Below are 19,004 nucleotides of genomic sequence, written 5' to 3'. Positions count from 1 at the left end.
TGATAGGTTGCTACCGAGGCTTATCACTCAGAGCTGAGTCAGTAATGTCTGGAATTGCTGAAAGCATTTCAGTGGGTCTACTGTTAGGGAATATCGTATTAGATAGCCTGGTGGAGCTTAAGGCAGGTGAGCCCACATTACCTGGAGCTCTAACTGGAGTATGCTCACTTATATATCTCCCCCTCCTAGAACTAAAACCAGAATCAAAATAGGGTACATTTTCCCCTTCCAATATTAAATGCCACTTTCTTCACTTAATACTTTATTCAGATCCAAACAAAAACTGAAAATGTCCGTTTACATAAGGCAATGAAAAGAGTGAAAGAAAAGAAATTGCAATAAAAAAATAAATAAATAAAAATGTCACTTCAATGCAAACTCAAACAACAAAAGAATACCTTGCAATGACGTTCAGCAACATCCGGTGACCAAGCTGGTTCTGATCCACGATGGATCCGGGTCAAGGCCCGAATGTTACCGGCGCGGCCTCCTCACCGGTAGTCTGCATTGTGTCTAACGTGTGAAGCAGACGATGGGAGAGACTGGCTTTGGCACTGGACATTTATTGCTGTCTGCCAAGTTTTTTTGGACAAAAAGAAAACAGTGTTCGTCATCCGCCATCAACAACGCCACTCTCGGTCAGATCCAACGTCACTCACAATAATTAAACAGAATTACAAAATACACTTCCAATCACAATAACTTCTGTGCAACAGACAACATACCTGGCCGGTGTTTGAGACAAAACGAAAACAGTGTTGGTCATTCGCCATCAACAACGCCGAACACAAAGAAAATATGCATATAATTACACGGCGCAGAGCAGGATGCAAAATGGCGAATGCCAACGCAGATTCACATGGAAAGATAGCATGTTAGCCTGCTCACTAGAACACAAAAAATAATTAAGAAAAGTAAACAGAAGAATATGAAGTCCAACTGCTAAAAAGCCAAACTAATACAATTAACCCGTCTAAACAATAGTTGCAACTGTTTAGACCATTTAAACAGTTTTCTATCCTAATACATGAATCGTTGTCTCCAAGCCCTGATTGGACGCGTCCTTGGACAATCCTGTTTCAGACTCTTTTAGAGAACTGCAGCGCTCGTCTGACTAATTGAATGAGCCGCTAACGAACTGATGCATCGTAATTTAAGAGACACAGCGGCTCACACCTGAAGGCTTGTTATTGCCAAGCAGGTGCCTTGCCAGGGCTGTCATTAAGACCCCACCACTAAGAGCCGGCAACCCCCGGCCACCCCCGGAAACTGGTCTGTCAGAATTCCATGGCAGCCAGATGGTTCTCCTGTGACAAAGAAGCTCTTGAGTGTGGCGGGGTTGATTGCACATAGAAACTTGATACTTGGAGGAGCCACAGCTGTTTTAATCTTCATGGTCATTCACCCTTAAATGAATCTAGTTTTAGTTGACTGTTTTCAGAAAGACACAAGGCTGAAGGTCAATATAAGAGGGATTTAAATTTATAATTTGAACTCTGCTTGCTTGTGTTTCTAATGGAAATAAGTCAATCTTTTTCGATTAAGCTTTCAACAATTCCTCTGCCTCATAGTGATCATTTACCAAAATCTTAAGATGAGCGTTAGTCTTGAACGTGTTCACACCTGAACGTGTTCACACCTGAACCAAGCAGTGCATCTTCCCAGCATACATATCGGCTTTCTCAAACCACAAACCCTACCACTGGGTCATTTTTAGTTCTGCTTTCCATCTCCACACCTAGGTAGAATTTAAAATGCAAAGTTAAAAAAGCATTTTAGTAATAAAATAGAAAATAATGCAAAGTTAAAATAGCATTTTAGATTTAACAGAAAGCTAAAGCAAACCTAAAAGTATTTAGTCTTGTTTTATAACTGGTTAGAGTTGGGGAAAGTCTTAAATCCTCTCCATCCTGCTATTTCAGCTATTTGTTGCATAGTAACTAAATCCTGCTTTCCCATGTTTCGTGTTTACTCTGGGGATAATTAACAGATTGGTCTCAGAAGATCTTAGTGGTCTAGAAGGCTTATGTAGTGGAAGCGTATTAGTTAGATATTTTGGCCCTAAACCGCGAAGGGATTTATAGGTTAGGGAAGCCAATGTAACGATTTAAGAATTGGTGTAATATGTTCTAATAGTTTGTTCTTTGTTAGAACTCTAGCAGCAGCATTCTGAACAAGCTGTAGTTGGCTTAGATTATTTTTGGGGGACCATTGCAGTAATAAAGCTTACTAGTGATAAAGGCATGTACAGTTTTTGGTGGGCATGAGCCCTCTAAGTCTCCTCTACGTTTTTCAGGTGATAATATGCAGATTCTGTTACTGATTTGATGTGACATGCAAATCTGAATCCATTTTCGGATCGATAAAATCAACCATTATATGTGGGAAGTAGCATGTCTTGATCTTCTTACCGGTTATATCCTTTATGGTTGAGTTTCCTACAACCAGAGTGTCTGGTTCATATGCTTTCTGTGAGATGGGCCCTTGTTGGCTTGAGGGTGCGCAGCTCGCCTCCATGGCGACTGGTTCTTGCTCTGGCTCTGTCTGCACCCTCCATCCGGACGCATCCAGGGGTTCAGGGGTGAGCACAGGTGGCCGACATATAAGCATCTTGCCTCTCTGGCGAGCTGCTTATAGCTATTATAATAGCTAACAGCATGATAAACAATAGCATTGGCTGTAATTATTCATAAAATTTGATATTTAATGAATGGCGGCGGCTAGTAAAATAACCTTTGGCAAGAGATAGCAGAGGATCAAAACAGGACCGGCGAGTCGTTGGTCGCCATTCAGGATGAATGGTTCGAACTGAGGTTAAAGCTAGACACACTCATCCCACGTGCCTCAATTATAGCCTTTTGTTTGCTCTTCTGCTAAATGTTTCATACAGCATTAAAAAAGAAAGTAATACTTGAATGGCAGGCCGCAGGCTGTTGGGGAAATAACATATTATTCTCTATGTGGCCGTCCATATTATAACAAATGCTGGCTTCCAGCTGACTGTGATAATATAATATAATATATGAGCTTGTTTGTACTTCATAAGAAGACACACTTTGGTTTTCTGTTCTGCTGCTAAATGTTTACTATGGCGTAGTGGGAATAAATAGTGAGATGGACAATACATTAATGGGCTGGTCATTGGAATAAAAATGGCCCTCTATATGTCTGCACTATATGCACTGTACTGCTGTTCAGCGACAACATAACGGTGAGAGCAACCAGTGAAATATGACTGTTCGGGCAATATTCCAGAATAAGTGCTTGTCGCGTTTTGATAATACCTGCTCCGGCTCACTTTGCTGCTGTAATCCCTTCCCTGGAGGAGGCTATCAGAGGCGATGGCCAGTTAGTGACAGAGTGGACTATCATTGTCTGTCGTATTGGGTTTTAATGACCCTCCTCACTTTGCATCTAGTAGTGCTCTCAGAAGGGTTTAGTGAGTGACATTGTCAAATTAACTTTATAAAGCACAGAATCAGCAGTAAGATAAAATAGATCAAAGGAGTTTGCATATCCTGTATGAGTCTCTGGGGGATTAATGGTACTTTTTGGAGAATCGCACACTTGCGTCTGAATGTGTCTTTGTGGGGAGTGTCGAGTGTCTGCTAGGGTGATGAGCGTCTACACGTGTGTCTGTATGTGTGACTCGTGTGGTGTATGTTTGGTGTGTGCGTGTGTGGAGGATGAGTATGTGTCTGTGTGTGCGAGTGTGTCAAGGATGGTTGGGTCGGTGGATGGTTAGATTGACAGATGGATGGAAGGGTGTGTGTGTGGGTGGGGATGTCAGCAAGGGCACTAAAATCCCCCAGGAGAGAATGAGGCCCCACTGCTCCCCTTCTCCGTTGTGACTGTCACCAGAACTCTCATTAGATAACAACACATTTCACCCGGTTGGATAGATTCAGCGTTGGCGCGAGGGGGGGCAAGCGGGGGCTTAATCTCCCCCTAAAAAAGGCTGAGCCACCTCAAAACCCCCGCTCCAAAATCCCCCAGCCATTTTTGTGATGAGAAATATTTAGAGAAAAAATATGGTTTTATAATAATGTGGTGAGCAGCTCGAGAATATATATATATATATATATATATTTTTTTTTTTTTTTCTAATACATAATGATATACTTTATTTGTCCGAAAGGTCTGAAATTTGTTTTGCATCTATTTAGTTGCTCCATTGTGACTTAACACATACATGTAGCATTATTTGTCCAAAGTGTACATTTTAGGACATTGTATCACACACCACAAACAGAAAACCACAAAAACATAGAAGACACAAACATAAGACATCACAGTCCCTTAACCTTCTCTTTGATCTAGAGATTGATTCAGTGTTGAGCATGTGGATTGATTGATTGATGCACAAAAGAGTGTTTCGGTTTGATCTTGTTAAACTTGGGTACTCTGAATCTGCACTTTGATGGTAACAGTTTGTTTTCTTTATTTAAGACATGGTTACTGTTAGAGACGATGTTGTAAGCCAACCTTAACATGTTTTTATGATAGGCTGTTTCGTATATTGTCTGGAGGGGATGGCGAACAATCTTGGAGCAGATTTTTAATTGCAGTGACGATTTGGCTTTCAAGTTTGAAGACAGACTCTTATACCATACAATATTACAGTATTGTAAAATGCTCATTTTGACTGAGGTGAAGAATAAATTAAGAATTTGACTGCTCGCCCCAAAGGATCTGAGGCGGCAGAGATAGTATATGCTCTGTTTTGTTCTCTTGCAGACAAAGTCTACATGGTCTTTCCAGGGAAACAGGTGATCCAACCATACTCCCAAATACTTGTAGGAGGAAACCTGCTTGATTGTTTCATTGTGGATTAGAATAGGGGTTCTGTCTAAATCAGGGGTTGACCCAAACACAATTTTTCTGTTTTCTTTGCGTCAATCTTAAGAGCATTAAGGTCATTACATTTTACCATTTTATGCACCCCCTGTTGGTGTATCTTGGGGCAGATGGAATTATTCAGGAGAGACAGTACAACTGTGTCGTCAGAGTACTTTATAATAAATTGGTTAGGTGTTTCTGTAGTTCGAAATGTTTGCATTTGTTTCAATTTTCACAATTTTCACGGTGCATGGTAACGAGTATTAAAACAACTAAATAAAGACTCCTTATCAGTCGAGACACTCTCTCATTGGGATCCAAGGGCTGCATCATAGGGTCCCGTCCCTCCACTCCCTGTTTTGTCTCAGTTAAACACAGAAATGTAATACATTTGTCCCGGTGTTTGTAATATCTGAAACGAAAATAAGCTCTCTTATCCAGTAACGCATTCGTTTGCGACGCCTTTCTTGCTCATCCTTTCTTCTATTTTTCTCTTACTCATGCTCCAATCTTTCATCAATCTATGCTTCGGATTTTGTGGATGCACGGAATATATGATGCATCATTTGAGCAACGTTTAAGATGATCGCGATGAGTTCTGCCCGTTCTGCCTCCATTTTGTCAGTGACAGCGGCCGCACTTATCCCGCCTCTTGTGAACTTAAACCCTACGTCATATCTCGCCCCTTGCAAGCCCACCCCCCTAAACCCCACATTGATTCTACTTATGTCTAAACAAAATCGATGTCCGCATATAAAGCATGAATCACCATCAAGTGTGAATCAACCTCAGGGTTGAATCTCCTGATACACAAATGCGACAAAAATGCGGAGGCCTTGTGTGAAAACGGTTTATAAGGAGAAAATGATAATTACAATTATTACGCTTGCTTCATTATGTTAGAGGTGAACCAAAATGTTATACGTAACATTATAGGCAAAATGTTATATTATATATTATGCGCTCAGAAATTTGTTACATTATCGACTGGGGTTTCCACATTATAGCTATGGGTTGAATTGCAACTAGAGGTTGAGCGTGCGCAATGCACGGGGAGAAACTCTAGTTAATATATATAGGAAGACATCCGACTGACTTATATGTAACAAAACTGAACTATAAATCATATTTTTCATTTGGGAAAGGGATGATGACCATTGCTGCTTGTTGTTTGATTCGTATCATATTGTAGTGTGTAGCATTATTTGTGGCGTCAAAAATATATTTGCCCTGGATACAAATAATCATAATTCTTTGGCGCCGCTACTTGATAGGTGATGGAACCGGGTTTAATCTGTGATCTCTTGAAATCTATTTTAATGTGGTAAGCCGCCTGCTTTTATGTTGTAAGATATGTAATGATGCTGTTGCTATGGTGATGCTGGGCCCGCATGAATAAAATAGACATGCTAATCTGACATTCCAGAAACAATGCTAAGACGCTAACCGTGTTCCCGGTTAATCGCCTTACCTACCGATCAAAGAGAGAGGACGGAACAACGCTGCACACTTCCTGCCACGCCATCCTTAACAATCCTCCGTGTTATTCACAATCCTGGCTTCCACTATCTTACATATATTTTTTTAAAATCTTTTTCATGTTATTTCCCCCGAAAAAGTTTAAGAATTGTTGTAAAAGACATGAAATACCGAGCAAAGTTGTTGTTCACTTTATATTCAGAGTGCCTTAGGCAGCAGTTTCCCCTCCTGAAGCCTGGAGACTACTTCTTAATACAACTATGTATACAAGTATAGTCTATATAAATTTCTTCTTTCAATCTCAGAACTATTTCTAACTATATGTATAATTTGATGTGTTTAATAAGGCAAGTTCAGCAACAATAACAACAGTATAACAGGGATAATATCATTGCACCATATCTATTCATTCATATTGTGCCTAATACAATAGATTCAAGCACCATTTTCAGAACAATTGCTTCAAATATTAAGATATACTATGTAAATGTATTCAGTAAGCACTCAGTAAGTACACCAGCATTTACATTTAGAATGTTGTTAGGTTGTAATAAAACAGCACAGCTGAGTTCAGTCCTTATTATGCAGATATTCCTGGATCAAACAATAAGAGTACACTTTGATATGCACCTGTTTCCTTGATTCTGACCCAAGCTTTCCCCAGGAATAGCTTTCACCTCACCTCCCCTCCCAGGGTCACAACACAGACATCATACTTTAGACTCAGTATCTGAGCCAGATATCAGACAAGCGCAAATCTGGGTGAACGGGGCTGTTCAATTCTTTTCACTTCACATTTGCTTCGATCGATCATGTTGCTTGAGGCAGTGATCTGTAAGTGATTAATCTCAGAAATCCGATTTAGGATTAATATCTAAAGTCTGATGGCAGACGAGATCAAATGTCGGTGAATGGAGCAGGTGTGATCAAGGCTCCATTTGCTTTGGCTTTAAAGTTATTTCGACCAATCTGTGACTGGGGGCAGGAAACATGATATGACAATTTATCTCTGATCCAGAAGAGGACTGATAACTAAAAGTGGTGTCTTTTCTTCCCATTATCGGTTTATCTCCTTGAAAGACAGCTAACCAAAATTGGCCTGCATTAGTAAACAAAATGTATCCTTTAGCAGCTAAAAATATATTTCAGAAGAAGTGAATATATATATATATATATATATATGTGTATATCAGTGGCGGCTGGTGGTTTTTAAAGTGAGGGAGGAAGGACTGTGTGCTTGGTTGCCATTGACCTGCTTGCTCTGTTAAATAGCAGGGAGGAGGGATAGTTATGTGAATACGATTTAAACAAATCCACCAGCTGCTATGTTTGGCCATGTTTATTTTCAACTACAGTTGTTTTAAGAAAAATAAAGACCCAAGACCAAAAGTGATGCCATTTAAAATGCATAATTCACTGAATCATTCACTACCATCCTTTCCACGATATCAAACGTAACGGTCAGAGTAACGAACAATTAAAGATCAACGAGAACATTATTCACAACTATTAACCTGGACTGTAAGCCTAACATTGTTTGAGGCAAATGTGGATGTTAATGGATGTTTCAGAATGTTGGTCATGGTGTTAAGCCAATTAAGATTGAGGGACTTCATTTATAGATCAAGTCAATCCTCCTCACTGTTTGTGTTGCAAAGATGTCAGTGACCTGGTCATACCAACCTGGATCTTTTAAGTGATTTCAGAATTACGGTGTGTGTAGCTCCACGTTTTCGGCACCCTTTCCGACGATTTGGTAACCCAACAGAGGAGTGCCGAAAAATAGGTTGGCTCAGCAAGGCGCCCATCGCGTTTATTTCGGGACCTTGCCTAACTTTTAGCAGTGGAAACGCCAATACACGCAAACCGATTCTGTTCTTTTTAGCATGAAAAAAGTCTGACAATCATGCTCTGGGACACGATTCAAGAGATACATTTTCGTGAGTGTGAGCACGAAATCGCATGATACTGGGTTAGGTTTTAACCAGGTTTCACATAGGCCCAGAATATCTATATTATCATCCACAATTAGATCCTGGACCAAGAGCGCTTGAGTTGAAAGCAATCCGAAGTTCATTAATAATTTTGAGCTCTTCTGATTTATTAATGTTACTGGGAGTCTGGTTGGAGCTTGGCCTCGCAGCAACACAGTGAAAATGGCCTTTGTGAGATTCTGCAATTATGATTTAAATATTTTAAATGTCCCCAAATGTTTAGTAGGAACAAATGTCCCTTTCTCTGCAGATTTGAGTCATTAGAATTGTTTTGCATTGTATTTATTAAACCTTAAGTGTTTTCCTGTATCATCCAATAGGGCACACTGTGGTGCAAGATTAATTATATTTCATTTATTATGCATAGTGCTGTGAATATGATGCTCTCTCAAGCATTAACACAGTAGTAGACATTTAAACACTTTGGGCATTTTCCTTCATGGTCATGTCATGGACATTCGGTTTAATGAATGTAATTGTGAAAAGCAATTACCAGACATAGTTGAACTATAGAGATATCACATTAAGTAGATATAATGACCTAAATGGAGTGTCACGCCATCCGCCACGGCCGTCTAGCGGGGGCCTGAGTCTCTCTTCCTACGTTACCATTCTTCTGCAGCGCTCTAGACACCTGCCGGCAATCTTCCTCAGCGCACAGTATTTCAACCCCGGTTCTCCGGACAATCATCGCTAGATTGTTGTTTACACGTAACTGTCAGTACCTCCTCGCTGGCCCTCGTGTCTAGATTGTTTTGGTCATTGTGTTCCATCGCTCACACTAACAATCTTCTCCCTGTGTACAGTCTGCTGACCATACTATTGCCGAACCCTCGCCTGTCCGACAACCCTCCTGTTGCTGAGACCTAGCCTGTATAACTACTCGCCTGTTGCCGAACCCTCGCCTGTCCGACTACCCGCCTTTTCTTATTTGTTGCCCTCAGTAAAACCCCTTATAATTGACTATATGTGTCTGTGTCTCTTGGTTTCGAGCATTTGGGTCCACTCGTTCTACTTCCCCATAACATTGAGACTGTGACATCCGGCTATAAGCATTTGAGTAGCTGTCGTTGAGTTTCCCCTAAACTCAACTGGTTGGTACGATTCACAATTCGCTAGCCTGCAGTTAGCTAACCCTGATTTTAGATTTATGTCAAAGTGCCAACACAGTATTTTCTGATTGTTTGTGACTTTACAAATGAGCATTGTCTTCTCAAGCGTCCAAAAGCTGTCATGTGTCTGTGTGCTCGCTATGAGTAAGTGGTGCATGGTGCATCTCAGCTTTGACAGTACTGGACAAGCTTGGTTGAATATCAACCGCCTTACTGGCCTTACTACGTGCTGTTCGCCCGGTCCTCTATAATACTGTGAGGCTTTATCTTTCACTGGCAGAGACATGTAAATACCTCCAGACATAGAGGTATTTACATGCAACCTTCAAAACCCTGCTTCCTTTCAGCCATACTGTTATATTTTCAAAATGAGGTTGTTCCTCCTTGAATTTGAAACAGTGGACACGTCAAGTGTTTTTAATTTATCTCTTTAGAGCACCCTGGCTGTGACAGTGCTTTATGCATCTGAAGGTCTTTCATAAGAAAGATCACTTAATGGAAGCATCAGAAGAAAACTCCTTCGAAGACCTTATCAAAAGCCATGGTCCAGAAATAATACCAGCATCTTGGATCACAGACGTCAATGACTCGGTATGTGTGATTTACTCTACATCCACCTCCTACTTTGTTACACCCCAGCTGTGATAGACATGTGGACATAACTGGTGTTAGGAACATGTATCGACAGATGATCCCCAATTCGTGCAGTCTAACCTGTAGGCCTGAGTAGGATGAAACACCTGCTCCTGAATGGCACATGTATCATAACCTTTTTTGGATAACAGAATCTGTAAGCGCGTGGTATTTCCCAGGCTAGGTCTGAGTAACTGTGCTGTTAGCTTATTCCCTCACACTGCGCTTCCTCTTTGTATAATGAATGTATTTCCCCGGAATAATCTCTTTTATCTTTTACACACACGAGCAAGCTACAGACGGTATCCGCTCTCTCTCCCCCTTTGTCCCTCCCTCTCTCCCTTGGTCTCCCCCATCTCTTTTATCTGCCTTCTGCTGAGACTGTATATCTTTCATTCCTCTCACTCTCTTTGCGTGATCCTCTCCCGCTCTCTCTCTCTCTCTCTCTCTCTCTCTCTCTCTCTCTCTCTCTCTCTCTCTCTCTCTCTCTCTCTCTCTCCCCCCTCTTCTAGCCTTATGTCTGATCCACTCCCAATTCAAGCTCTGCCCCCCAGCTCCTTCCATTCATTCTCTGTGTTTCTACCATGCTCCCATCGCTCCCTTTCTTGTCTGCCCTTCTTTCTCTCTCTCTCTCCTTACCCTACCCTCTTTCGCTCTCTCTCCATCTCTGTTCTACACAAAATCAACCTGTAAAATCTACCTGAGATCAACCTGTGTCTCCAACACCACATTCTCAGGGCTGGAATGTAAGAAAGGGAAAAAAGTGGAACGTGGTTCACTTAAGTGTGGAGAATAATTGCAGAATAAATGTAACAGGGAGTGACGTCCAATTTTGGCAAATGCATCGCGTCCATCGGAATGTGTGCGCGGGTATGTGTGTTTTTGTGAGGATGTCCATGTCATTCCTCTTCCTTGATACAGAACACTTTGACAATTTGTTTCGATTGTAACACAAAGCATCATGTCACTGCAGCTGTGTGTCAGCCTCCACCCGCAGTTATAGCCGACATATTGTAAATGTTAGATCACACCCAATCCTGCCACTAGCCGCTGTTATGGAGACGTCAGCGGCGCCCTTGAGCGTCTCCGCAGCACGCAGGCTGACCTGCGCTCCGGGAGAGGCTGTTACCGGCAGACACCGAGCGACCACCAAACGGAAGGAACGGGGACCGTCTTGCTAGCCGACGGTTTGAAGCGGGGGCAATGGGCTGAGGGAGACGGCCCACAGATGGCTCCGTTCACGAAAGAAAAACCCATCTAGACCCCAATTACTGGGCTATATGCTCTGTGGGAGCTGGGGAGGATGCAGGGGAGAGCGGGGCGCTGATAAGCATGGGCCCCGAGGGGCCCCGACCAGCGGCGTCTCGGCTCAGAGGGGCGCACAAGGCTGTACTAGTGACCCGTCAGTTACCAGAGTCTGTGTGTCGAGAATGCCCCAGTGTGTGTGTGTGTGTGTGTGTGTGCATAGGGGTGTGTGCGTGTGTGTGTGGGGTGTTTGTGCAAAGAGTTTCTGTGCTTACGTGCTTGACACTGAGTCACACATGCTTGCTCATAGCTTGTGCATTACCTATTTCTATGATTCTAGTTTCTTTAGAATCTTTATTTTAAGCAGAGCACCACGTGTGTTTAACTGTTTAACTTAAACAGGTTCGCCGAACCGGTTTGGAATAAAGCAAAACGTATTCTATGAGAAAGCCTTCTGAAACGTCAAATGTTTCAACAATACTTTTGTTAAGAAAGATCTTGTGGCACCAAACCCACACTAGTTCAGTGTTAAACTTTAACACTGGAAGATAAACAGTTCTCAAAGTCACATTTTTCTAGCTGGCAACATGGCTGTATTTCTTCTTCTAACTCAGACCTCAATCAATCAATCAATCGTTAAAATCGATCAATCGATCATTACATTTAAAGAACATATTTTAATTGTATTATTTCTATCTTTTTTTCTTTCTTCTTTATTATTCTCTGTTACACCTTGTTGCTGAAGCCAGGCCCGTGGGACGTGTAGGAGACTTCGGCTGGAGGATCTGAGGGACCTGGGGGGAACATGGGTCAGGGTGTGAAGAGCTATAAACAAAATGAGTAGTATTTTAAATGGTATAATAGACTGGACTCGAAGCCAGTGCAAGAAGGCTAGGACAGGTCGAATACGTTTTTTTGTGTGAGTTAGCAGCCTAGCCACTGCATGTAAAGTAGAGAGAGTTACAATAGTCTAGACGGGAGGAAAGTCAGAGAACTGTGGGTGGGAGTCCTCCGTCCTTCCAGGTGGGGCCGACTCAGACTCTGCGGCGGTCACGGTGTCTTAGGGTCCCTGAGGGGTGTGGTGGAGGCTGGGTGTGGAGACCTACCCGTCAGGCAGGCCAGTACAGGCCCGGCCACCCAGTGGGGCGCGTGGGGCCGGGCCACCCAGTGCCGTCGTCCTCTCCGGATCACTCTGCCAGAATCAGATATGCGTCACAATGCTTTATGGGAAATGCCCCCTCTATAGAACAAACCAAATCCGAGGAAATTTGAGAAAACCCTGCACTCAGATTCTGAATCAGAGAGCACAGTTTACAAATCCTTTCACGGATTTACACATCACTTTTTTTTTTTTTCATTGTGTGATCCCAGAGGGGCTCAGTGCTTTACCAAACACTACTTGTGAGGCGCTGCTAGTGATGGCGTGTGGTTGTTTCCTGTAAGTTTCGATTTTCCCGGAAGGCGGAGAAATTAATTATTAAATTAATTGATTTTCTGATGATTAAGCTATAAATAGGCTACACTGTATTATTGGCTTTAAATTACTCCCCTTTCCATGAATTTGTTCATGAATTCACATTGGAATGCTAAACGCTAACTAGCGATTAGCATCTGTTTGGCAAGAGTTAATATAAAACATGTTTCTTGCTAGCTAGAGATTACCATACCATTCAGCAGGTTGACTTTACTGCATGCTGTCTCTGGCCAGAGGACCGGGAACTTTATCTTGAATTCTTTGGAAATGATGGATGAGGATGTAGGAGAGTGCTGCACAACTACTCCCCCCGTCCACATTTTCTGTGTACCGGTCGGGACTCGATGGCCACCCTCCGGTTACCGGGCCAACTCCCAGTAGGCCACGGATGCCCCCCAATATGTGTAGGGTTCGAGAGGTGACATTTCGGTGCGACATTAAGACAGTATATGACCTCAGTCAGTGTACACTCGCGGACCATGCAGAGAAAAAGTTTTAAATAAGACATGTTTGTCAGTGTTAAAACACTTAATTCGTGTTTTATCTATTAACAACTGCTACATATGAACGTGTAATATAGCCATGTTGGTGATACTAATAGACTGTTTTAATGCAATCCGTGTGGTGTAATGATCTGTTTTGAATGTGATTTTTAATTGGCCTACTTTCATGAATAGTTATTGTAGTGTGACGTCTTCATACGGTGAATGACGGATAATATTTGTCTATTTCCACTGCAGATTTTTTTTTGCTTTGTTTGGTTCTATTTAAAACTATAACCCTGTCCCCTATCCCCCCTCATCCCCCTCCCCATGTCAAAATAAAACGATCCATCACAGCACCCATGAGGACTGAGCAAGTGTTATGAGAACCTGTTTATTCTCCTGTCGGCTCTTTATCCAGTATCAGCAGCATTTGTACAAGATGCAAGAAGTTTTTTTAATCCTTCAGGCTTCATTGATTGTTGACAGTAGATGTTCTTTCGTAAACAGTAATTGCTTGAGTGTCATTCTATTTTATGATCACAGAATCCTGACTGACAAAAGCAAAAAGATGATTACCCCTTCATGTCTTCAAATTTGCTCTGTGAAACTTTGTGAGAGGTTGTTTGTGAGTGGTTCTAAATTATTTGCCATAATCTAAAAGGGAGGCAATGAGCCTTATTTACACAAGATCAGTTTTGGTAACATTTAAAACCAAGATGGAGTCAAGATGGCTGTGAAGTGAATGACCATAGTAAAACTACCCCTGCATGTTGTTCTTACATGTTACATGGCATAGTTTTACAAATATTGTCATTGTTGAAGGCGGGTAGTCGGCACTCATAATAAAAAACCCATTCATCACTTCCGCCAGCATCCAGGAAATAGACTTAAACTCCTGTACCCCCACTGATAAAAAATTGTTTTTACCTTTCAGCAGAATCCCTGACTTGGGTTTGAGAAAACAAACTCTCTGTAAATGTATTCACGGCTGCTATAGATAATATATTTAGCTATATGTCTAACCCGTTTTTCCGGATTAAATAAACAGCATTATCAGATAACTAGAGTGATAATATCTCCTCTGCTCATCACCTCATCCTTAAACATAATTAAGGTCGGTCACACTCTGACAGTCAGCCGTGCAGCCCTGTCCCCTTCATGGATTAATCCAGTGGAACTAACCCACGTACCATCCCTCAGAATGATCGCATCCTGCAATTAATTGCTGAATTATAGTCTGAGGTTTCCATGGCTGTCAATCGGTTGTCCGGAAATTATTCCAGGCCATACAGAATAATTGGAATGCAAAACAGATGCCCTGTGAGACCAGAGTTTCCAGAGATCGAGAAAGAGAGTGAGTCTTGTCGTGGCAATTGTTAACCTTCACACATCCATAGGTGATGCAAACTTCTCTGATGACCTTGATGTGTCAAGAGCGTTCACTGGGCGGGGAACCAGCAAATATCAATCCTCTACAGAGGAATTAAGGTCAAGGCCCCGTTCAGCCCTGTGTCAGACTGATGGAACAATTGGAAGCGTTGAGGTGAGCAGGAGAAAAAGACTGGTTCATCAGGGTTTACTATCTTTCTCACTAGGATGAACCTCTCTGTCTGTTCCTCTCTGGTGGTATGGAATCTAGTGGAGAGATAGTTAGAGGGTTGTCCTTCAACACTGGTAAAGCAGTCCATCAAAGACAGACCTGGACTGCAGGCCAGCCAGTTTAACAGTTGTGCTGTTGTTACACTTGGTCTTTGATGCCTGTTCATTCCGAAATCAGAACTCAACTTAGCCTAGTGAATGTGATTGGTATTATGAGATAACCAAAACTGGCTTGTTTATATTATTCTTTAGATTTTCCATACATATATTTTCAGATAGATTTTTGCATGATTCATTATTTTGTGATTTATTGAATTTGCAGCATGTAGAGGTTAGTTCTCTCAGGGTGTCTGCAGTTAGAGGACAGACGTTGGGGTTCAAACTCTGAACCTTCCAGCTCTGACCCGAAAAACCCTGAGCACTAGACAATGTTCCGAAAAAGTACAGTTAGTATTCCAGGAGTAAATGTGAGTGGTAGATAAAGTCCCACTTGGCATTTGCAAAACACATCAATAAACCAGTGATCCTGAGGGCTGCGTGGAGATCAGAGTCTGCGAGAGTCCGCAAGTCCATAATAATGTTCATCTCCTTTCTGCATGGCGTCTTACAGAGCAATCTTCCTGTTCAAAGTATTTGCCATCCAACTTGGAGTGGACGTGTGTCTGGGTGTTGTAGAGGAGAATCACAATTGCCTCCGCCCAGCCTATATGCAGAATTCCACTAATCCATCAGCTAGGTCCTCAGAGCTCTTCTGTAATCAGATTTACACTATGACAAGACATTCAGTGGCAACTCCCAGGAATAAGGAGAGATTTGTGCACTGGTTCATGTCATCTTTCTTCATTTAAAAGAAGCTTTTGTCCAAACAGACTTCTAAGTCAGAATAAAAGCAGAAATCAACATTAGATTGATTGCATTAGAGTGTTGGAGTACATTTGCTAATTAAACCAGATAGTCATACAGATGAGCTGCTTTTTCCAATTTGCCTTTGACCTGGGCTGTAGCAGGCCGAGTCTCTGAGGGGGTTTAAATTATGCACAAATACAAATTGCAGCTAAGAGCTAAAGGGGCTATTGTCATTCCTCATCGTCCAAAGACCTCCATTTAATCAGCCAGTTATTATATAATGGAATAATTAACATCCAATATCCTCAGAAGTCGCGCTGCTCGTCTCAGAGCATGTCGCTTGTAGAATAGAATGCAATAGGAGGATACAATTGAGGGGAAAAGCATTAGGTATGGAAAGAAAAACTTGTAATATATTATTTTTTAATTTCCAGTTGTCTGTCTTCTGGCACGGTTGTACCAGTCTTGACAGAGGACCTTGATGAAACGATGGAGGCTTTGATCCAGCAGATGAAGATGGACATGATCACGTCAAAAGCTTTCCTTCTCTCATGCAATCCTAGAACGTAGTCGATCGTACGTGGGTTCCACCCACTCTCTCCTCTTAACATCATGTGATCAAGTGAAGGGAACCTGGGAAGCACTGATACGATCAATACATCATGGTGGGACAACTGGGGCCCATTCATTACCACAGGTATTGGGCTGTACTGGAAGGCTTATTATTGGGTGAGGGGATCAGAGAGAAACGGAAAGATAAATAGATGGAGAATAGAAGGGAGGAGAGGATAGAGTGATACAGATTGGAAGAGATAGATAAAGATAGATAGAGAAAGATGGAGAACAGATGGGAAGAGAGGAATAGAGAGAGATAAAGATGTAAAGAGAAAGATGGAGAACAGAGGGGAAGAAAGAGATATTGAGCGATAAAGGATTTGTTGAAGATGGAGAAAAAAAGAATTAAGAGAGACTTATGCAGAGAGAAATAAAGAGAAGACAACGAACAGAATGGAAGAGTGAAAAGCGCGATTAAGAGAGATGGAGAACAGGAGGATAGCTGTTGCTCAGTGAGGGACCGGCGTTAAATGCGAAAATCCGTCATTCAACTTTTCCCGAGGCCACTCCGGGTGTACGAGTAGGTGGAAGCACTGAGATGGTTTGACTTTTGAGCATTTGAGTATCGACTCCTTTATAGACAACAGGCCACATTCCCTCTTCACCCAGCCCGATACCCTGGTGAATAATGGATTAATTCTAGCAATGGATAAGCTTCACTTTACCTTGCTCTGCCTTCCAGAGGGATCTTTGGTTCTACTGGGAAGCTTGGCTTGTGCTGCCTCCTGCTCTGCAGTGCTAATGCTGTGCTAACGCTATTCAGCGCTAATGCTTTGCAGCGCTAATGCTATTCAGTGGTAATGCTCTGCCGCGCTAAGGCTGCACCATAGGAATGATAGGTCGTGTTAGAGCTATGGAGAGTAGTGATTTGTAGCGGTAATGCTAACGAGCTATAAGGCTTTACCATAGTAATGCTATGCTGGGGTAATGCTCTGTAGATATAGGCCTAAGCCATCACTCCTGACAAGCCTTGAGGAACCATTCAGGATGCAGGATGCTAGTCAGCTGCTAAAGGCCTGTTCTATTTCGTCAGAGTGCATTGCTCAATTCAGCAGTTTGTGGTTGTTGACAGGAACATAAACAGAAGAGGAGAGAAACGGGGCAGCCGTCATCAGGGAGAAGAGCGACGGAGACGTCAAACAGAGCCAGAATGAATCATGTGACACGCTCCCATAACACTACAAATGCTTCGGTCTCCATGCTTGGGAATTTGACCATTAAAAACGTGTTGGTTAATGCCCTGTGTTCTAGTTGAGTGTGGAAGGAAATTATTAATTATTGAAAAATATTAAGTATATTGTAGGATTTAATGTGGGGGGGGGTGTTGGGTTTGTTGTTAATGGTTCAGTGCAGGCCAGCATCCCAGGCATCACAATAAATAAAGATGAATAGCGACTATAAAACTATGATTTAGTGAACTGGTGGAAGCAGACTCTGACCACGTTTGCCAACACCAACAATGCTTAAATACTCACTCCTCTGGCCCTGAGAGAGAGAGAGAGAGAGAGAGAGAGAGAGAGAGAGAGAGAGAGAGAGAGAGAGAGAGAGAGAGAGAGAGAGAGAGAGAGATGTGATCGATCGATCGATCGATCACATCTGTATTGCTACAAAGGCCTAGTTTGTTTGTGTGTTTCCTGGCTACGTAGCACGAATCGTCTGGGTATTGCTTGGTTTCTGAATCCGACTGGTGAGTCCACCTAGTGGGGGCTGTGATGAGGAGCTAATGTGATGAGGAGCTAATGTGATGGGCGTTCATCAGCTGTTGATGAGTATTGGCGTTCGGCTGGCGGCATGCTGGATAGGATCGCTGCACGGACGTCCCGTGGGGCGTCGCTACATATGAGTGTTTAACACTCCATTACAATCGCAATCATTATGGATCACGAGCTGAACATTTTAAAGAGGCCTAAGAATAGGGCTGTTTGCCGGAAAGAGTGCTGGCGGTGGTATGGGGCCATCATGGCGAATTTGTTTTAAATAAGCTGGCTGAGTTGCTTATTACTGTACTTTTTGGTTGATTTAGTACCAGAGGTAGAGCTCAAAGTCTTGCTGGACCCAGTTAAACGTGCATTTAATCCTATGCAATTATACTTTATAAAAGGTATGCTAATACTGTTGCAATGTAAGGACAATACATTTTGGTTCACCAAACTGTGTGGTTATTAATACCTTTCGACATGGTGCTGGTTCTGTGTTGAGAGAGAGATTATTATATAAAATAATTATCATACAAGTCAATAGTCAAGCTTTTCCGTGTCCTTTTCTGTGTCATTTTCACAACAAGCCTGTAAGCACCACTCTCTTTTATTAGAAAATACTCATGCATGAAGGCTCCCCTTTATGATTCAGCTTGAGAAGGTTAGTCTGCAGTAAATTCAAAGAGCCTCTTCAAAATATCCTTTTCAACTCCCCTTAATCACCGGGTCACCGCCAGCATGATTATGCCGCAAAGCCACCGACTCCCGTCACCTAACAAGAAATAGCCGAACACTTCTGAGGCACAAGCTAACAATTTCAAGGATGCGTGCCCTCAAAAGCACTCTTCTTTTCGAGCATAAACCACTTCTGTAGCCTGTAATCAATATCTGAACCTAATTAGGTCCAACAGACAAGTAATTGGCTTTCTGAACGCAAAGATCAAAACGACCCAACGCCGGTTTGGTGCGAGAGAGATGGTAAGAGA

This window comes from Gadus morhua, chromosome 10, assembly GCF_902167405.1.
Source record: "Gadus morhua chromosome 10, gadMor3.0, whole genome shotgun sequence".
NCBI classification, from domain to species: Eukaryota; Metazoa; Chordata; class Actinopteri; order Gadiformes; family Gadidae; genus Gadus; species Gadus morhua.
This window is presented reverse-complemented; position numbering follows the sequence as displayed.